Raw genomic sequence first — 16,676 nt, forward strand, 5'->3', positions numbered from 1 at the left:
ATATTATATGAAACAGTGAAGGACGCAATCGACATCTTCCCATATGGTCTAGCGGTTAGGATTCCTGGTTTTCACCCAGGCGGCCCGGGTTCGACTCCCGGTATGGGAATACAACCCTATTTCTGTTTTAAGACAGATTCAAAAACAGAGGACCAAAAGATAATAATTGCAGCCAAGTGTTTCCTTCTGTCTGATTGGTACCTGATGTGGTCCCAATTGCACATGTGTGTTGCTTCTTCCAGTTATGACAATATTTATGCCATTATCATTTGTCTTTAACTGAAGACAGGTAAAATTTAAGATGTCCTGAATCTTTGTGAGAAATGGAATTGTGGCTCTTTGATTGCATTGCAAAGCTCTGAGGGAATAAAATCACAAAGAAGACTAGAACAATGCCTTGTGCTCCACTTTCTTCTGTATTGATTCCAATTCTGAGAAATAAATTATCACAATTCCCACTATTCTTGCTCTGAAATCATTCAGAAATAAACAAAAGATTGAGGGCACATGTCATCTTAGAAACAGAAAACTCCACCAATTCTTAGAGGAAAAATTTCCAAATGTTCTATCAATATTGTAAGTAACAGAATAGAGGCTTGGAGATTGCAATGTACCTCTATCAGGGCAAAAAGCATGAAACACAAAATAAAAAATTGTTGTAAATGTGATAAGTGATTTGAACACACCTTTGCCATTAATTAAGGTCTAAAATCCATTGGCGGTAAGATTTCTGAGGACAAAGTTTTGACTATGACCATGAAAAATGATTTCTATTAACTATTTTATATAAATAGGGTCCATCTTGGACAAATTATTTGATATCTTTTCTGATATTGCTGGTCTGAAATCTATTAGTGGTCACGTGAGTTATGAAAGCTTATTTTGAAAAAAAAAAAACAGAATACTCCACTCAACAAGAAAGGTAAAATTTGAATGCAGTCAAGTTTGTTAGACAAAGTGCTGCATCTCTTATGGAGCGTACACACGGTCAGATTTGTCAGACTTGTCAGATTTGTCAGATGAACGACTGAACGACTAAACGATTTGAACGATTTGACCAAAGTTTTGAACGATTTGAACGATTTGAACGATTGAACGATTTTTGACTGCATTAAAATGAATGGAATCGTCCAAGTCTGACTGCAAACCCATCAGATGTCAGATATCGTTATCTGACAAACGGGAACGCGCATCGTTGATCGTCCATCGTTCAGGCATGTCAGATATGAACGATTTTCCTTCAGATATGAACGACTGAACGATTTTTAAATCGTTATCGTCCATATCTGAAGAAAAAATCTGATCGTGTGTATGCACCATTAGATTGCAATGCCATGCTCTCAAAACAAACATCAATAAAAATGCCCTGTGTGAGGATTGAACTCACGACCTTCAGATTATGAGACTGACGCGCTACCTACTGCGCTAACAAGGCTCCTGCCTTATTTACTTCATTTTTGAAATGGTGGGATTATTTTTGTTTAACAAAATAATGTCAGTGAAATGTTTTTTTTTATATTATATGAAACAGTGAAGGACGCAATCGACATCTTCCCATATGGTCTAGCGGTTAGGATTCCTGGTTTTCACCCAGGCGGCCCGGGTTCGACTCCCGGTATGGGAATACAACCCTATTTCTGTTTTAAGACAGATTCAAAAACAGAGGACCAAAAGATAATAATTGCAGCCAAGTGTTTCCTTCTGTCTGATTGGTACCTGATGTGGTCCCAATTGCACATGTGTGTTGCTTCTTCCAGTTATGACAATATTTATGCCATTATCATTTGTCTTTAACTGAAGACAGGTAAAATTTAAGATGTCCTGAATCTTTGTGAGAAATGGAATTGTGGCTCTTTGATTGCATTGCAAAGCTCTGAGGGAATAAAATCACAAAGAAGACTAGAACAATGCCTTGTGCTCCACTTTCTTCTGTATTGATTCCAATTCTGAGAAATAAATTATCACAATTCCCACTATTCTTGCTCTGAAATCATTCAGAAATAAACAAAAGATTGAGGGCACATGTCATCTTAGAAACAGAAAACTCCACCAATTCTTAGAGGAAAAATTTCCAAATGTTCTATCAATATTGTAAGTAACAGAATAGAGGCTTGGAGATTGCAATGTACCTCTATCAGGGCAAAAAGCATGAAACACAAAATAAAAAATTGTTGTAAATGTGATAAGTGATTTGAACACACCTTTGCCATTAATTAAGGTCTAAAATCCATTGGCGGTAAGATTTCTGAGGACAAAGTTTTGACTATGACCATGAAAAATGATTTCTATTAACTATTTTATATAAATAGGGTCCATCTTGGACAAATTATTTGATATCTTTTCTGATATTGCTGGTCTGAAATCTATTAGTGGTCACGTGAGTTATGAAAGCTTATTTTGAAAAAAAAAAAACAGAATACTCCACTCAACAAGAAAGGTAAAATTTGAATGCAGTCAAGTTTGTTAGACAAAGTGCTGCATCTCTTATGGAGCGTACACACAGTCAGATTTGTCAGACTTGTCAGATTTGTCAGATGAACGACTGAACGACTAAACGATTTGAACGATTTGACCAAAGTTTTGAACGATTTGAACGATTGAACGATTTTTGACTGCATTAAAATGAATGGAATCGTCCAAGTCTGACTGCAAACCCATCAGATGTCAGATATCGTTATCTGACAAACGGGAACGCGCATCGTTGATCGTCCATCGTTCAGGCATGTCAGATATGAACGATTTTCCTTCAGATATGAACGACTGAACGATTTTTAAATCGTTATCGTCCATATCTGAAGAAAAAATCTGATCGTGTGTATGCACCATTAGATTGCAATGCCATGCTCTCAAAACAAACATCAATAAAAATGCCCTGTGTGAGGATTGAACTCACGACCTTCAGATTATGAGACTGACGCGCTACCTACTGCGCTAACAAGGCTCCTGCCTTATTTACTTCATTTTTGAAATGGTGGGATTATTTTTGTTTAACAAAATAATGTCAGTGAAATGTTTTTTTTTATATTATATGAAACAGTGAAGGACGCAATCGACATCTTCCCATATGGTCTAGCGGTTAGGATTCCTGGTTTTCACCCAGGCGGCCCGGGTTCGACTCCCGGTATGGGAATACAACCCTATTTCTGTTTTAAGACAGATTCAAAAACAGAGGACCAAAAGATAATAATTGCAGCCAAGTGTTTCCTTCTGTCTGATTGGTACCTGATGTGGTCCCAATTGCACATGTGTGTTGCTTCTTCCAGTTATGACAATATTTATGCCATTATCATTTGTCTTTAACTGAAGACAGGTAAAATTTAAGATGTCCTGAATCTTTGTGAGAAATGGAATTGTGGCTCTTTGATTGCATTGCAAAGCTCTGAGGGAATAAAATCACAAAGAAGACTAGAACAATGCCTTGTGCTCCACTTTCTTCTGTATTGATTCCAATTCTGAGAAATAAATTATCACAATTCCCACTATTCTTGCTCTGAAATCATTCAGAAATAAACAAAAGATTGAGGGCACATGTCATCTTAGAAACAGAAAACTCCACCAATTCTTAGAGGAAAAATTTCCAAATGTTCTATCAATATTGTAAGTAACAGAATAGAGGCTTGGAGATTGCAATGTACCTCTATCAGGGCAAAAAGCATGAAACACAAAATAAAAAATTGTTGTAAATGTGATAAGTGATTTGAACACACCTTTGCCATTAATTAAGGTCTAAAATCCATTGGCGGTAAGATTTCTGAGGACAAAGTTTTGACTATGACCATGAAAAATGATTTCTATTAACTATTTTATATAAATAGGGTCCATCTTGGACAAATTATTTGATATCTTTTCTGATATTGCTGGTCTGAAATCTATTAGTGGTCACGTGAGTTATGAAAGCTTATTTTGAAAAAAAAAAAACAGAATACTCCACTCAACAAGAAAGGTAAAATTTGAATGCAGTCAAGTTTGTTAGACAAAGTGCTGCATCTCTTATGGAGCGTACACACGGTCAGATTTGTCAGACTTGTCAGATTTGTCAGATGAACGACTGAACGACTAAACGATTTGAACGATTTGACCAAAGTTTTGAACGATTTGAACGATTTGAACGATTGAACGATTTTTGACTGCATTAAAATGAATGGAATCGTCCAAGTCTGACTGCAAACCCATCAGATGTCAGATATCGTTATCTGACAAACGGGAACGCGCATCGTTGATCGTCCATCGTTCAGGCATGTCAGATATGAACGATTTTCCTTCAGATATGAACGACTGAACGATTTTTAAATCGTTATCGTCCATATCTGAAGAAAAAATCTGATCGTGTGTATGCACCATTAGATTGCAATGCCATGCTCTCAAAACAAACATCAATAAAAATGCCCTGTGTGAGGATTGAACTCACGACCTTCAGATTATGAGACTGACGCGCTACCTACTGCGCTAACAAGGCTCCTGCCTTATTTACTTCATTTTTGAAATGGTGGGATTATTTTTGTTTAACAAAATAATGTCAGTGAAATGTTTTTTTTTATATTATATGAAACAGTGAAGGACGCAATCGACATCTTCCCATATGGTCTAGCGGTTAGGATTCCTGGTTTTCACCCAGGCGGCCCGGGTTCGACTCCCGGTATGGGAATACAACCCTATTTCTGTTTTAAGACAGATTCAAAAACAGAGGACCAAAAGATAATAATTGCAGCCAAGTGTTTCCTTCTGTCTGATTGGTACCTGATGTGGTCCCAATTGCACATGTGTGTTGCTTCTTCCAGTTATGACAATATTTATGCCATTATCATTTGTCTTTAACTGAAGACAGGTAAAATTTAAGATGTCCTGAATCTTTGTGAGAAATGGAATTGTGGCTCTTTGATTGCATTGCAAAGCTCTGAGGGAATAAAATCACAAAGAAGACTAGAACAATGCCTTGTGCTCCACTTTCTTCTGTATTGATTCCAATTCTGAGAAATAAATTATCACAATTCCCACTATTCTTGCTCTGAAATCATTCAGAAATAAACAAAAGATTGAGGGCACATGTCATCTTAGAAACAGAAAACTCCACCAATTCTTAGAGGAAAAATTTCCAAATGTTCTATCAATATTGTAAGTAACAGAATAGAGGCTTGGAGATTGCAATGTACCTCTATCAGGGCAAAAAGCATGAAACACAAAATAAAAAATTGTTGTAAATGTGATAAGTGATTTGAACACACCTTTGCCATTAATTAAGGTCTAAAATCCATTGGCGGTAAGATTTCTGAGGACAAAGTTTTGACTATGACCATGAAAAATGATTTCTATTAACTATTTTATATAAATAGGGTCCATCTTGGACAAATTATTTGATATCTTTTCTGATATTGCTGGTCTGAAATCTATTAGTGGTCACGTGAGTTATGAAAGCTTATTTTGAAAAAAAAAAAACAGAATACTCCACTCAACAAGAAAGGTAAAATTTGAATGCAGTCAAGTTTGTTAGACAAAGTGCTGCATCTCTTATGGAGCGTACACACGGTCAGATTTGTCAGACTTGTCAGATTTGTCAGATGAACGACTGAACGACTAAACGATTTGAACGATTTGACCAAAGTTTTGAACGATTTGAACGATTTGAACGATTGAACGATTTTTGACTGCATTAAAATGAATGGAATCGTCCAAGTCTGACTGCAAACCCATCAGATGTCAGATATCGTTATCTGACAAACGGGAACGCGCATCGTTGATCGTCCATCGTTCAGGCATGTCAGATATGAACGATTTTCCTTCAGATATGAACGACTGAACGATTTTTAAATCGTTATCGTCCATATCTGAAGAAAAAATCTGATCGTGTGTATGCACCATTAGATTGCAATGCCATGCTCTCAAAACAAACATCAATAAAAATGCCCTGTGTGAGGATTGAACTCACGACCTTCAGATTATGAGACTGACGCGCTACCTACTGCGCTAACAAGGCTCCTGCCTTATTTACTTCATTTTTGAAATGGTGGGATTATTTTTGTTTAACAAAATAATGTCAGTGAAATGTTTTTTTTTATATTATATGAAACAGTGAAGGACGCAATCGACATCTTCCCATATGGTCTAGCGGTTAGGATTCCTGGTTTTCACCCAGGCGGCCCGGGTTCGACTCCCGGTATGGGAATACAACCCTATTTCTGTTTTAAGACAGATTCAAAAACAGAGGACCAAAAGATAATAATTGCAGCCAAGTGTTTCCTTCTGTCTGATTGGTACCTGATGTGGTCCCAATTGCACATGTGTGTTGCTTCTTCCAGTTATGACAATATTTATGCCATTATCATTTGTCTTTAACTGAAGACAGGTAAAATTTAAGATGTCCTGAATCTTTGTGAGAAATGGAATTGTGGCTCTTTGATTGCATTGCAAAGCTCTGAGGGAATAAAATCACAAAGAAGACTAGAACAATGCCTTGTGCTCCACTTTCTTCTGTATTGATTCCAATTCTGAGAAATAAATTATCACAATTCCCACTATTCTTGCTCTGAAATCATTCAGAAATAAACAAAAGATTGAGGGCACATGTCATCTTAGAAACAGAAAACTCCACCAATTCTTAGAGGAAAAATTTCCAAATGTTCTATCAATATTGTAAGTAACAGAATAGAGGCTTGGAGATTGCAATGTACCTCTATCAGGGCAAAAAGCATGAAACACAAAATAAAAAATTGTTGTAAATGTGATAAGTGATTTGAACACACCTTTGCCATTAATTAAGGTCTAAAATCCATTGGCGGTAAGATTTCTGAGGACAAAGTTTTGACTATGACCATGAAAAATGATTTCTATTAACTATTTTATATAAATAGGGTCCATCTTGGACAAATTATTTGATATCTTTTCTGATATTGCTGGTCTGAAATCTATTAGTGGTCACGTGAGTTATGAAAGCTTATTTTGAAAAAAAAAAAACAGAATACTCCACTCAACAAGAAAGGTAAAATTTGAATGCAGTCAAGTTTGTTAGACAAAGTGCTGCATCTCTTATGGAGCGTACACACGGTCAGATTTGTCAGACTTGTCAGATTTGTCAGATGAACGACTGAACGACTAAACGATTTGAACGATTTGACCAAAGTTTTGAACGATTTGAACGATTGAACGATTTTTGACTGCATTAAAATGAATGGAATCGTCCAAGTCTGACTGCAAACCCATCAGATGTCAGATATCGTTATCTGACAAACGGGAACGCGCATCGTTGATCGTCCATCGTTCAGGCATGTCAGATATGAACGATTTTCCTTCAGATATGAACGACTGAACGATTTTTAAATCGTTATCGTCCATATCTGAAGAAAAAATCTGATCGTGTGTATGCACCATTAGATTGCAATGCCATGCTCTCAAAACAAACATCAATAAAAATGCCCTGTGTGAGGATTGAACTCACGACCTTCAGATTATGAGACTGACGCGCTACCTACTGCGCTAACAAGGCTCCTGCCTTATTTACTTCATTTTTGAAATGGTGGGATTATTTTTGTTTAACAAAATAATGTCAGTGAAATGTTTTTTTTTATATTATATGAAACAGTGAAGGACGCAATCGACATCTTCCCATATGGTCTAGCGGTTAGGATTCCTGGTTTTCACCCAGGCGGCCCGGGTTCGACTCCCGGTATGGGAATACAACCCTATTTCTGTTTTAAGACAGATTCAAAAACAGAGGACCAAAAGATAATAATTGCAGCCAAGTGTTTCCTTCTGTCTGATTGGTACCTGATGTGGTCCCAATTGCACATGTGTGTTGCTTCTTCCAGTTATGACAATATTTATGCCATTATCATTTGTCTTTAACTGAAGACAGGTAAAATTTAAGATGTCCTGAATCTTTGTGAGAAATGGAATTGTGGCTCTTTGATTGCATTGCAAAGCTCTGAGGGAATAAAATCACAAAGAAGACTAGAACAATGCCTTGTGCTCCACTTTCTTCTGTATTGATTCCAATTCTGAGAAATAAATTATCACAATTCCCACTATTCTTGCTCTGAAATCATTCAGAAATAAACAAAAGATTGAGGGCACATGTCATCTTAGAAACAGAAAACTCCACCAATTCTTAGAGGAAAAATTTCCAAATGTTCTATCAATATTGTAAGTAACAGAATAGAGGCTTGGAGATTGCAATGTACCTCTATCAGGGCAAAAAGCATGAAACACAAAATAAAAAATTGTTGTAAATGTGATAAGTGATTTGAACACACCTTTGCCATTAATTAAGGTCTAAAATCCATTGGCGGTAAGATTTCTGAGGACAAAGTTTTGACTATGACCATGAAAAATGATTTCTATTAACTATTTTATATAAATAGGGTCCATCTTGGACAAATTATTTGATATCTTTTCTGATATTGCTGGTCTGAAATCTATTAGTGGTCACGTGAGTTATGAAAGCTTATTTTGAAAAAAAAAAAACAGAATACTCCACTCAACAAGAAAGGTAAAATTTGAATGCAGTCAAGTTTGTTAGACAAAGTGCTGCATCTCTTATGGAGCGTACACACGGTCAGATTTGTCAGACTTGTCAGATTTGTCAGATGAACGACTGAACGACTAAACGATTTGAACGATTTGACCAAAGTTTTGAACGATTTGAACGATTTGAACGATTGAACGATTTTTGACTGCATTAAAATGAATGGAATCGTCCAAGTCTGACTGCAAACCCATCAGATGTCAGATATCGTTATCTGACAAACGGGAACGCGCATCGTTGATCGTCCATCGTTCAGGCATGTCAGATATGAACGATTTTCCTTCAGATATGAACGACTGAACGATTTTTAAATCGTTATCGTCCATATCTGAAGAAAAAATCTGATCGTGTGTATGCACCATTAGATTGCAATGCCATGCTCTCAAAACAAACATCAATAAAAATGCCCTGTGTGAGGATTGAACTCACGACCTTCAGATTATGAGACTGACGCGCTACCTACTGCGCTAACAAGGCTCCTGCCTTATTTACTTCATTTTTGAAATGGTGGGATTATTTTTGTTTAACAAAATAATGTCAGTGAAATGTTTTTTTTTATATTATATGAAACAGTGAAGGACGCAATCGACATCTTCCCATATGGTCTAGCGGTTAGGATTCCTGGTTTTCACCCAGGCGGCCCGGGTTCGACTCCCGGTATGGGAATACAACCCTATTTCTGTTTTAAGACAGATTCAAAAACAGAGGACCAAAAGATAATAATTGCAGCCAAGTGTTTCCTTCTGTCTGATTGGTACCTGATGTGGTCCCAATTGCACATGTGTGTTGCTTCTTCCAGTTATGACAATATTTATGCCATTATCATTTGTCTTTAACTGAAGACAGGTAAAATTTAAGATGTCCTGAATCTTTGTGAGAAATGGAATTGTGGCTCTTTGATTGCATTGCAAAGCTCTGAGGGAATAAAATCACAAAGAAGACTAGAACAATGCCTTGTGCTCCACTTTCTTCTGTATTGATTCCAATTCTGAGAAATAAATTATCACAATTCCCACTATTCTTGCTCTGAAATCATTCAGAAATAAACAAAAGATTGAGGGCACATGTCATCTTAGAAACAGAAAACTCCACCAATTCTTAGAGGAAAAATTTCCAAATGTTCTATCAATATTGTAAGTAACAGAATAGAGGCTTGGAGATTGCAATGTACCTCTATCAGGGCAAAAAGCATGAAACACAAAATAAAAAATTGTTGTAAATGTGATAAGTGATTTGAACACACCTTTGCCATTAATTAAGGTCTAAAATCCATTGGCGGTAAGATTTCTGAGGACAAAGTTTTGACTATGACCATGAAAAATGATTTCTATTAACTATTTTATATAAATAGGGTCCATCTTGGACAAATTATTTGATATCTTTTCTGATATTGCTGGTCTGAAATCTATTAGTGGTCACGTGAGTTATGAAAGCTTATTTTGAAAAAAAAAAAACAGAATACTCCACTCAACAAGAAAGGTAAAATTTGAATGCAGTCAAGTTTGTTAGACAAAGTGCTGCATCTCTTATGGAGCGTACACACGGTCAGATTTGTCAGACTTGTCAGATTTGTCAGATGAACGACTGAACGACTAAACGATTTGAACGATTTGACCAAAGTTTTGAACGATTTGAACGATTGAACGATTTTTGACTGCATTAAAATGAATGGAATCGTCCAAGTCTGACTGCAAACCCATCAGATGTCAGATATCGTTATCTGACAAACGGGAACGCGCATCGTTGATCGTCCATCGTTCAGGCATGTCAGATATGAACGATTTTCCTTCAGATATGAACGACTGAACGATTTTTAAATCGTTATCGTCCATATCTGAAGAAAAAATCTGATCGTGTGTATGCACCATTAGATTGCAATGCCATGCTCTCAAAACAAACATCAATAAAAATGCCCTGTGTGAGGATTGAACTCACGACCTTCAGATTATGAGACTGATGCGCTACCTACTGCGCTAACAAGGCTCCTGCCTTATTTACTTCATTTTTGAAATGGTGGGATTATTTTTGTTTAACAAAATAATGTCAGTGAAATGTTTTTTTTTATATTATATGAAACAGTGAAGGACGCAATCGACATCTTCCCATATGGTCTAGCGGTTAGGATTCCTGGTTTTCACCCAGGCGGCCCGGGTTCGACTCCCGGTATGGGAATACAACCCTATTTCTGTTTTAAGACAGATTCAAAAACAGAGGACCAAAAGATAATAATTGCAGCCAAGTGTTTCCTTCTGTCTGATTGGTACCTGATGTGGTCCCAATTGCACATGTGTGTTGCTTCTTCCAGTTATGACAATATTTATGCCATTATCATTTGTCTTTAACTGAAGACAGGTAAAATTTAAGATGTCCTGAATCTTTGTGAGAAATGGAATTGTGGCTCTTTGATTGCATTGCAAAGCTCTGAGGGAATAAAATCACAAAGAAGACTAGAACAATGCCTTGTGCTCCACTTTCTTCTGTATTGATTCCAATTCTGAGAAATAAATTATCACAATTCCCACTATTCTTGCTCTGAAATCATTCAGAAATAAACAAAAGATTGAGGGCACATGTCATCTTAGAAACAGAAAACTCCACCAATTCTTAGAGGAAAAATTTCCAAATGTTCTATCAATATTGTAAGTAACAGAATAGAGGCTTGGAGATTGCAATGTACCTCTATCAGGGCAAAAAGCATGAAACACAAAATAAAAAATTGTTGTAAATGTGATAAGTGATTTGAACACACCTTTGCCATTAATTAAGGTCTAAAATCCATTGGCGGTAAGATTTCTGAGGACAAAGTTTTGACTATGACCATGAAAAATGATTTCTATTAACTATTTTATATAAATAGGGTCCATCTTGGACAAATTATTTGATATCTTTTCTGATATTGCTGGTCTGAAATCTATTAGTGGTCACGTGAGTTATGAAAGCTTATTTTGAAAAAAAAAAAGCAGAATACTCCACTCAACAAGAACGGTAAAATTTGAATGCAGTCAAGTTTGTTAGACAAAGTGCTGCATCTCTTAGATTGCAATGCCATGCTCTCAAAACAAACATCAATAAAAATGCCCTGTGTGAGGATTGAACTCACGACCTTCAGATTATGAGACTGACGCGCTACCTACTGCGCTAACAAGGCTCCTGCCTTATTTACTTCATTTTTGAAATGGTGGGATTATTTTTGTTTAACAAAATAATGTCAGTGAAATGTTTTTTTTTATATTATATGAAACAGTGAAGGACGCAATCGACATCTTCCCATATGGTCTAGCGGTTAGGATTCCTGGTTTTCACCCAGGCGGCCCGGGTTCGACTCCCGGTATGGGAATACAACCCTATTTCTGTTTTAAGACAGATTCAAAAACAGAGGACCAAAAGATAATAATTGCAGCCAAGTGTTTCCTTCTGTCTGATTGGTACCTGATGTGGTCCCAATTGCACATGTGTGTTGCTTCTTCCAGTTATGACAATATTTATGCCATTATCATTTGTCTTTAACTGAAGACAGGTAAAATTTAAGATGTCCTGAATCTTTGTGAGAAATGGAATTGTGGCTCTTTGATTGCATTGCAAAGCTCTGAGGGAATAAAATCACAAAGAAGACTAGAACAATGCCTTGTGCTCCACTTTCTTCTGTATTGATTCCAATTCTGAGAAATAAATTATCACAATTCCCACTATTCTTGCTCTGAAATCATTCAGAAATAAACAAAAGATTGAGGGCACATGTCATCTTAGAAACAGAAAACTCCACCAATTCTTAGAGGAAAAATTTCCAAATGTTCTATCAATATTGTAAGTAACAGAATAGAGGCTTGGAGATTGCAATGTACCTCTATCAGGGCAAAAAGCATGAAACACAAAATAAAAAATTGTTGTAAATGTGATAAGTGATTTGAACACACCTTTGCCATTAATTAAGGTCTAAAATCCATTGGCGGTAAGATTTCTGAGGACAAAGTTTTGACTATGACCATGAAAAATGATTTCTATTAACTATTTTATATAAATAGGGTCCATCTTGGACAAATTATTTGATATCTTTTCTGATATTGCTGGTCTGAAATCTATTAGTGGTCACGTGAGTTATGAAAGCTTATTTTGAAAAAAAAAAAACAGAATACTCCACTCAACAAGAAAGGTAAAATTTGAATGCAGTCAAGTTTGTTAGACAAAGTGCTGCATCTCTTATGGAGCGTACACACGGTCAGATTTGTCAGACTTGTCAGATTTGTCAGATGAACGACTGAACGACTAAACGATTTGAACGATTTGACCAAAGTTTTGAACGATTTGAACGATTGAACGATTTTTGACTGCATTAAAATGAATGGAATCGTCCAAGTCTGACTGCAAACCCATCAGATGTCAGATATCGTTATCTGACAAACGGGAACGCGCATCGTTGATCGTCCATCGTTCAGGCATGTCAGATATGAACGATTTTCCTTCAGATATGAATGACTGAACGATTTTTAAATCGTTATCGTCCATATCTGAAGAAAAAATCTGATCGTGTGTATGCACCATTAGATTGCAATGCCATGCTCTCAAAACAAACATCAATAAAAATGCCCTGTGTGAGGATTGAACTCACGACCTTCAGATTATGAGACTGATGCGCTACCTACTGCGCTAACAAGGCTCCTGCCTTATTTACTTCATTTTTGAAATGGTGGGATTATTTTTGTTTAACAAAATAATGTCAGTGAAATGTTTTTTTTTATATTATATGAAACAGTGAAGGACGCAATCGACATCTTCCCATATGGTCTAGCGGTTAGGATTCCTGGTTTTCACCCAGGCGGCCCGGGTTCGACTCCCGGTATGGGAATACAACCCTATTTCTGTTTTAAGACAGATTCAAAAACAGAGGACCAAAAGATAATAATTGCAGCCAAGTGTTTCCTTCTGTCTGATTGGTACCTGATGTGGTCCCAATTGCACATGTGTGTTGCTTCTTCCAGTTATGACAATATTTATGCCATTATCATTTGTCTTTAACTGAAGACAGGTAAAATTTAAGATGTCCTGAATCTTTGTGAGAAATGGAATTGTGGCTCTTTGATTGCATTGCAAAGCTCTGAGGGAATAAAATCACAAAGAAGACTAGAACAATGCCTTGTGCTCCACTTTCTTCTGTATTGATTCCAATTCTGAGAAATAAATTATCACAATTCCCACTATTCTTGCTCTGAAATCATTCAGAAATAAACAAAAGATTGAGGGCACATGTCATCTTAGAAACAGAAAACTCCACCAATTCTTAGAGGAAAAATTTCCAAATGTTCTATCAATATTGTAAGTAACAGAATAGAGGCTTGGAGATTGCAATGTACCTCTATCAGGGCAAAAAGCATGAAACACAAAATAAAAAATTGTTGTAAATGTGATAAGTGATTTGAACACACCTTTGCCATTAATTAAGGTCTAAAATCCATTGGCGGTAAGATTTCTGAGGACAAAGTTTTGACTATGACCATGAAAAATGATTTCTATTAACTATTTTATATAAATAGGGTCCATCTTGGACAAATTATTTGATATCTTTTCTGATATTGCTGGTCTGAAATCTATTAGTGGTCACGTGAGTTATGAAAGCTTATTTTGAAAAAAAAAAAACAGAATACTCCACTCAACAAGAACGGTAAAATTTGAATGCAGTCAAGTTTGTTAGACAAAGTGCTGCATCTCTTATGGAGCGTACACACGGTCAGATTTGTCAGACTTGTCAGATTTGTCAGATGAACGACTGAACGACTAAACGATTTGAACGATTTGACCAAAGTTTTGAACGATTTGAACGATTGAACGATTTTTGACTGCATTAAAATGAATGGAATCGTCCAAGTCTGACTGCAAACCCATCAGATGTCAGATATCGTTATCTGACAAACGGGAACGCGCATCGTTGATCGTCCATCGTTCAGGCATGTCAGATATGAACGATTTTCCTTCAGATATGAACGACTGAACGATTTTTAAATCGTTATCGTCCATATCTGAAGAAAAAATCTGATCGTGTGTATGCACCATTAGATTGCAATGCCATGCTCTCAAAACAAACATCAATAAAAATGCCCTGTGTGAGGATTGAACTCACGACCTTCAGATTATGAGACTGACGCGCTACCTACTGCGCTAACAAGGCTCCTGCCTTATTTACTTCATTTTTGAAATGGTGGGATTATTTTTGTTTAACAAAATAATGTCAGTGAAATGTTTTTTTTTATATTATATGAAACAGTGAAGGACGCAATCGACATCTTCCCATATGGTCTAGCGGTTAGGATTCCTGGTTTTCACCCAGGCGGCCCGGGTTCGACTCCCGGTATGGGAATACAACCCTATTTCTGTTTTAAGACAGATTCAAAAACAGAGGACCAAAAGATAATAATTGCAGCCAAGTGTTTCCTTCTGTCTGATTGGTACCTGATGTGGTCCCAATTGCACATGTGTGTTGCTTCTTCCAGTTATGACAATATTTATGCCATTATCATTTGTCTTTAACTGAAGACAGGTAAAATTTAAGATGTCCTGAATCTTTGTGAGAAATGGAATTGTGGCTCTTTGATTGCATTGCAAAGCTCTGAGGGAATAAAATCACAAAGAAGACTAGAACAATGCCTTGTGCTCCACTTTCTTCTGTATTGATTCCAATTCTGAGAAATAAATTATCACAATTCCCACTATTCTTGCTCTGAAATCATTCAGAAATAAACAAAAGATTGAGGGCACATGTCATCTTAGAAACAGAAAACTCCACCAATTCTTAGAGGAAAAATTTCCAAATGTTCTATCAATATTGTAAGTAACAGAATAGAGGCTTGGAGATTGCAATGTACCTCTATCAGGGCAAAAAGCATGAAACACAAAATAAAAAATTGTTGTAAATGTGATAAGTGATTTGAACACACCTTTGCCATTAATTAAGGTCTAAAATCCATTGGCGGTAAGATTTCTGAGGACAAAGTTTTGACTATGACCATGAAAAATGATTTCTATTAACTATTTTATATAAATAGGGTCCATCTTGGACAAATTATTTGATATCTTTTCTGATATTGCTGGTCTGAAATCTATTAGTGGTCACGTGAGTTATGAAAGCTTATTTTGAAAAAAAAAAAACAGAATACTCCACTCAACAAGAAAGGTAAAATTTGAATGCAGTCAAGTTTGTTAGACAAAGTGCTGCATCTCTTATGGAGCGTACACACGGTCAGATTTGTCAGACTTGTCAGATTTGTCAGATGAACGACTGAACGACTAAACGATTTGAACGATTTGACCAAAGTTTTGAACGATTTGAACGATTGAACGATTTTTGACTGCATTAAAATGAATGGAATCGTCCAAGTCTGACTGCAAACCCATCAGATGTCAGATATCGTTATCTGACAAACGGGAACGCGCATCGTTGATCGTCCATCGTTCAGGCATGTCAGATATGAACGATTTTCCTTCAGATATGAACGACTGAACGATTTTTAAATCGTTATCGTCCATATCTGAAGAAAAAATCTGATCGTGTGTATGCACCATTAGATTGCAATGCCATGCTCTCAAAACAAACATCAATAAAAATGCCCTGTGTGAGGATTGAACTCACGACCTTCAGATTATGAGACTGACGCGCTACCTACTGCGCTAACAAGGCTCCTGCCTTATTTACTTCATTTTTGAAATGGTGGGATTATTTTTGTTTAACAAAATAATGTCAGTGAAATGTTTTTTTTTATATTATATGAAACAGTGAAGGACGCAATCGACATCTTCCCATATGGTCTAGCGGTTAGGATTCCTGGTTTTCACCCAGGCGGCCCGGGTTCGACTCCCGGTATGGGAATACAACCCTATTTCTGTTTTAAGACAGATTCAAAAACAGAGGACCAAAAGATAATAATTGCAGCCAAGTGTTTCCTTCTGTCTGATTGGTACCTGATGTGGTCCCAATTGCACATGTGTGTTGCTTCTTCCAGTTATGACAATATTTATGCCATTATCATTTGTCTTTAACTGAAGACAGGTAAAATTTAAGATGTCCTGAATCTTTGTGAGAAATGGAATTGTGGCTCTTTGATTGCATTGCAAAGCTCTGAGGGAATAAAATCACAAAGAAGACTAGAACAATGCCTTGTGCTCCACTTTCTTC

At 36.5% G+C, this 16,676-nt stretch overlaps 23 non-coding genes across 23 annotated transcripts; 12 read left to right on the plus strand and 11 right to left on the minus strand.

The window, feature by feature from the left end:
• The first annotated feature begins 37 nt into the window (after positions 1-37).
• TRNAE-UUC (transfer RNA glutamic acid (anticodon UUC)) lies at positions 38-109 on the plus strand. Its single transcript has one exon. It is a non-coding gene; the product is annotated as a tRNA-Glu (tRNA).
• Positions 110-1,362: 1,253 nt separating this feature from the next.
• Positions 1,363-1,435, minus strand: TRNAM-CAU (transfer RNA methionine (anticodon CAU)). The gene has a single exon. It is a non-coding gene; the product is annotated as a tRNA-Met (tRNA).
• Positions 1,436-1,552: 117 nt separating this feature from the next.
• Positions 1,553-1,624, plus strand: TRNAE-UUC (transfer RNA glutamic acid (anticodon UUC)). The gene has a single exon. It is a non-coding gene; the product is annotated as a tRNA-Glu (tRNA).
• A 1,244-nt stretch (positions 1,625-2,868) lies between these two features.
• TRNAM-CAU (transfer RNA methionine (anticodon CAU)) lies at positions 2,869-2,941 on the minus strand. Its single transcript has one exon. It is a non-coding gene; the product is annotated as a tRNA-Met (tRNA).
• A 117-nt stretch (positions 2,942-3,058) lies between these two features.
• Positions 3,059-3,130, plus strand: TRNAE-UUC (transfer RNA glutamic acid (anticodon UUC)). Its single transcript has one exon. It is a non-coding gene; the product is annotated as a tRNA-Glu (tRNA).
• Positions 3,131-4,383: 1,253 nt separating this feature from the next.
• TRNAM-CAU (transfer RNA methionine (anticodon CAU)) lies at positions 4,384-4,456 on the minus strand. Its single transcript has one exon. It is a non-coding gene; the product is annotated as a tRNA-Met (tRNA).
• A 117-nt stretch (positions 4,457-4,573) lies between these two features.
• TRNAE-UUC (transfer RNA glutamic acid (anticodon UUC)) lies at positions 4,574-4,645 on the plus strand. Its single transcript has one exon. It is a non-coding gene; the product is annotated as a tRNA-Glu (tRNA).
• A 1,253-nt stretch (positions 4,646-5,898) lies between these two features.
• Positions 5,899-5,971, minus strand: TRNAM-CAU (transfer RNA methionine (anticodon CAU)). The gene has a single exon. It is a non-coding gene; the product is annotated as a tRNA-Met (tRNA).
• Positions 5,972-6,088: 117 nt separating this feature from the next.
• TRNAE-UUC (transfer RNA glutamic acid (anticodon UUC)) lies at positions 6,089-6,160 on the plus strand. The gene has a single exon. It is a non-coding gene; the product is annotated as a tRNA-Glu (tRNA).
• Positions 6,161-7,404: 1,244 nt separating this feature from the next.
• Positions 7,405-7,477, minus strand: TRNAM-CAU (transfer RNA methionine (anticodon CAU)). Its single transcript has one exon. It is a non-coding gene; the product is annotated as a tRNA-Met (tRNA).
• Positions 7,478-7,594: 117 nt separating this feature from the next.
• On the plus strand, positions 7,595-7,666 carry TRNAE-UUC (transfer RNA glutamic acid (anticodon UUC)). The gene has a single exon. It is a non-coding gene; the product is annotated as a tRNA-Glu (tRNA).
• A 1,253-nt stretch (positions 7,667-8,919) lies between these two features.
• On the minus strand, positions 8,920-8,992 carry TRNAM-CAU (transfer RNA methionine (anticodon CAU)). The gene has a single exon. It is a non-coding gene; the product is annotated as a tRNA-Met (tRNA).
• Positions 8,993-9,109: 117 nt separating this feature from the next.
• TRNAE-UUC (transfer RNA glutamic acid (anticodon UUC)) lies at positions 9,110-9,181 on the plus strand. Its single transcript has one exon. It is a non-coding gene; the product is annotated as a tRNA-Glu (tRNA).
• Positions 9,182-10,425: 1,244 nt separating this feature from the next.
• On the minus strand, positions 10,426-10,498 carry TRNAM-CAU (transfer RNA methionine (anticodon CAU)). The gene has a single exon. It is a non-coding gene; the product is annotated as a tRNA-Met (tRNA).
• A 117-nt stretch (positions 10,499-10,615) lies between these two features.
• Positions 10,616-10,687, plus strand: TRNAE-UUC (transfer RNA glutamic acid (anticodon UUC)). Its single transcript has one exon. It is a non-coding gene; the product is annotated as a tRNA-Glu (tRNA).
• Positions 10,688-11,590: 903 nt separating this feature from the next.
• On the minus strand, positions 11,591-11,663 carry TRNAM-CAU (transfer RNA methionine (anticodon CAU)). The gene has a single exon. It is a non-coding gene; the product is annotated as a tRNA-Met (tRNA).
• A 117-nt stretch (positions 11,664-11,780) lies between these two features.
• TRNAE-UUC (transfer RNA glutamic acid (anticodon UUC)) lies at positions 11,781-11,852 on the plus strand. The gene has a single exon. It is a non-coding gene; the product is annotated as a tRNA-Glu (tRNA).
• Positions 11,853-13,096: 1,244 nt separating this feature from the next.
• Positions 13,097-13,169, minus strand: TRNAM-CAU (transfer RNA methionine (anticodon CAU)). Its single transcript has one exon. It is a non-coding gene; the product is annotated as a tRNA-Met (tRNA).
• Positions 13,170-13,286: 117 nt separating this feature from the next.
• On the plus strand, positions 13,287-13,358 carry TRNAE-UUC (transfer RNA glutamic acid (anticodon UUC)). Its single transcript has one exon. It is a non-coding gene; the product is annotated as a tRNA-Glu (tRNA).
• Positions 13,359-14,602: 1,244 nt separating this feature from the next.
• TRNAM-CAU (transfer RNA methionine (anticodon CAU)) lies at positions 14,603-14,675 on the minus strand. Its single transcript has one exon. It is a non-coding gene; the product is annotated as a tRNA-Met (tRNA).
• A 117-nt stretch (positions 14,676-14,792) lies between these two features.
• TRNAE-UUC (transfer RNA glutamic acid (anticodon UUC)) lies at positions 14,793-14,864 on the plus strand. The gene has a single exon. It is a non-coding gene; the product is annotated as a tRNA-Glu (tRNA).
• A 1,244-nt stretch (positions 14,865-16,108) lies between these two features.
• Positions 16,109-16,181, minus strand: TRNAM-CAU (transfer RNA methionine (anticodon CAU)). Its single transcript has one exon. It is a non-coding gene; the product is annotated as a tRNA-Met (tRNA).
• A 117-nt stretch (positions 16,182-16,298) lies between these two features.
• TRNAE-UUC (transfer RNA glutamic acid (anticodon UUC)) lies at positions 16,299-16,370 on the plus strand. Its single transcript has one exon. It is a non-coding gene; the product is annotated as a tRNA-Glu (tRNA).
• Positions 16,371-16,676: the final 306 nt, after the last annotated feature.

The sequence above is a fragment of the Taudactylus pleione genome, unplaced genomic scaffold (genome assembly GCF_031769625.1).
Source record: "Taudactylus pleione unplaced genomic scaffold, aTauple2 ptg000248l, whole genome shotgun sequence".
Lineage (NCBI taxonomy): Eukaryota > Metazoa > Chordata > Amphibia > Anura > Myobatrachidae > Taudactylus > Taudactylus pleione.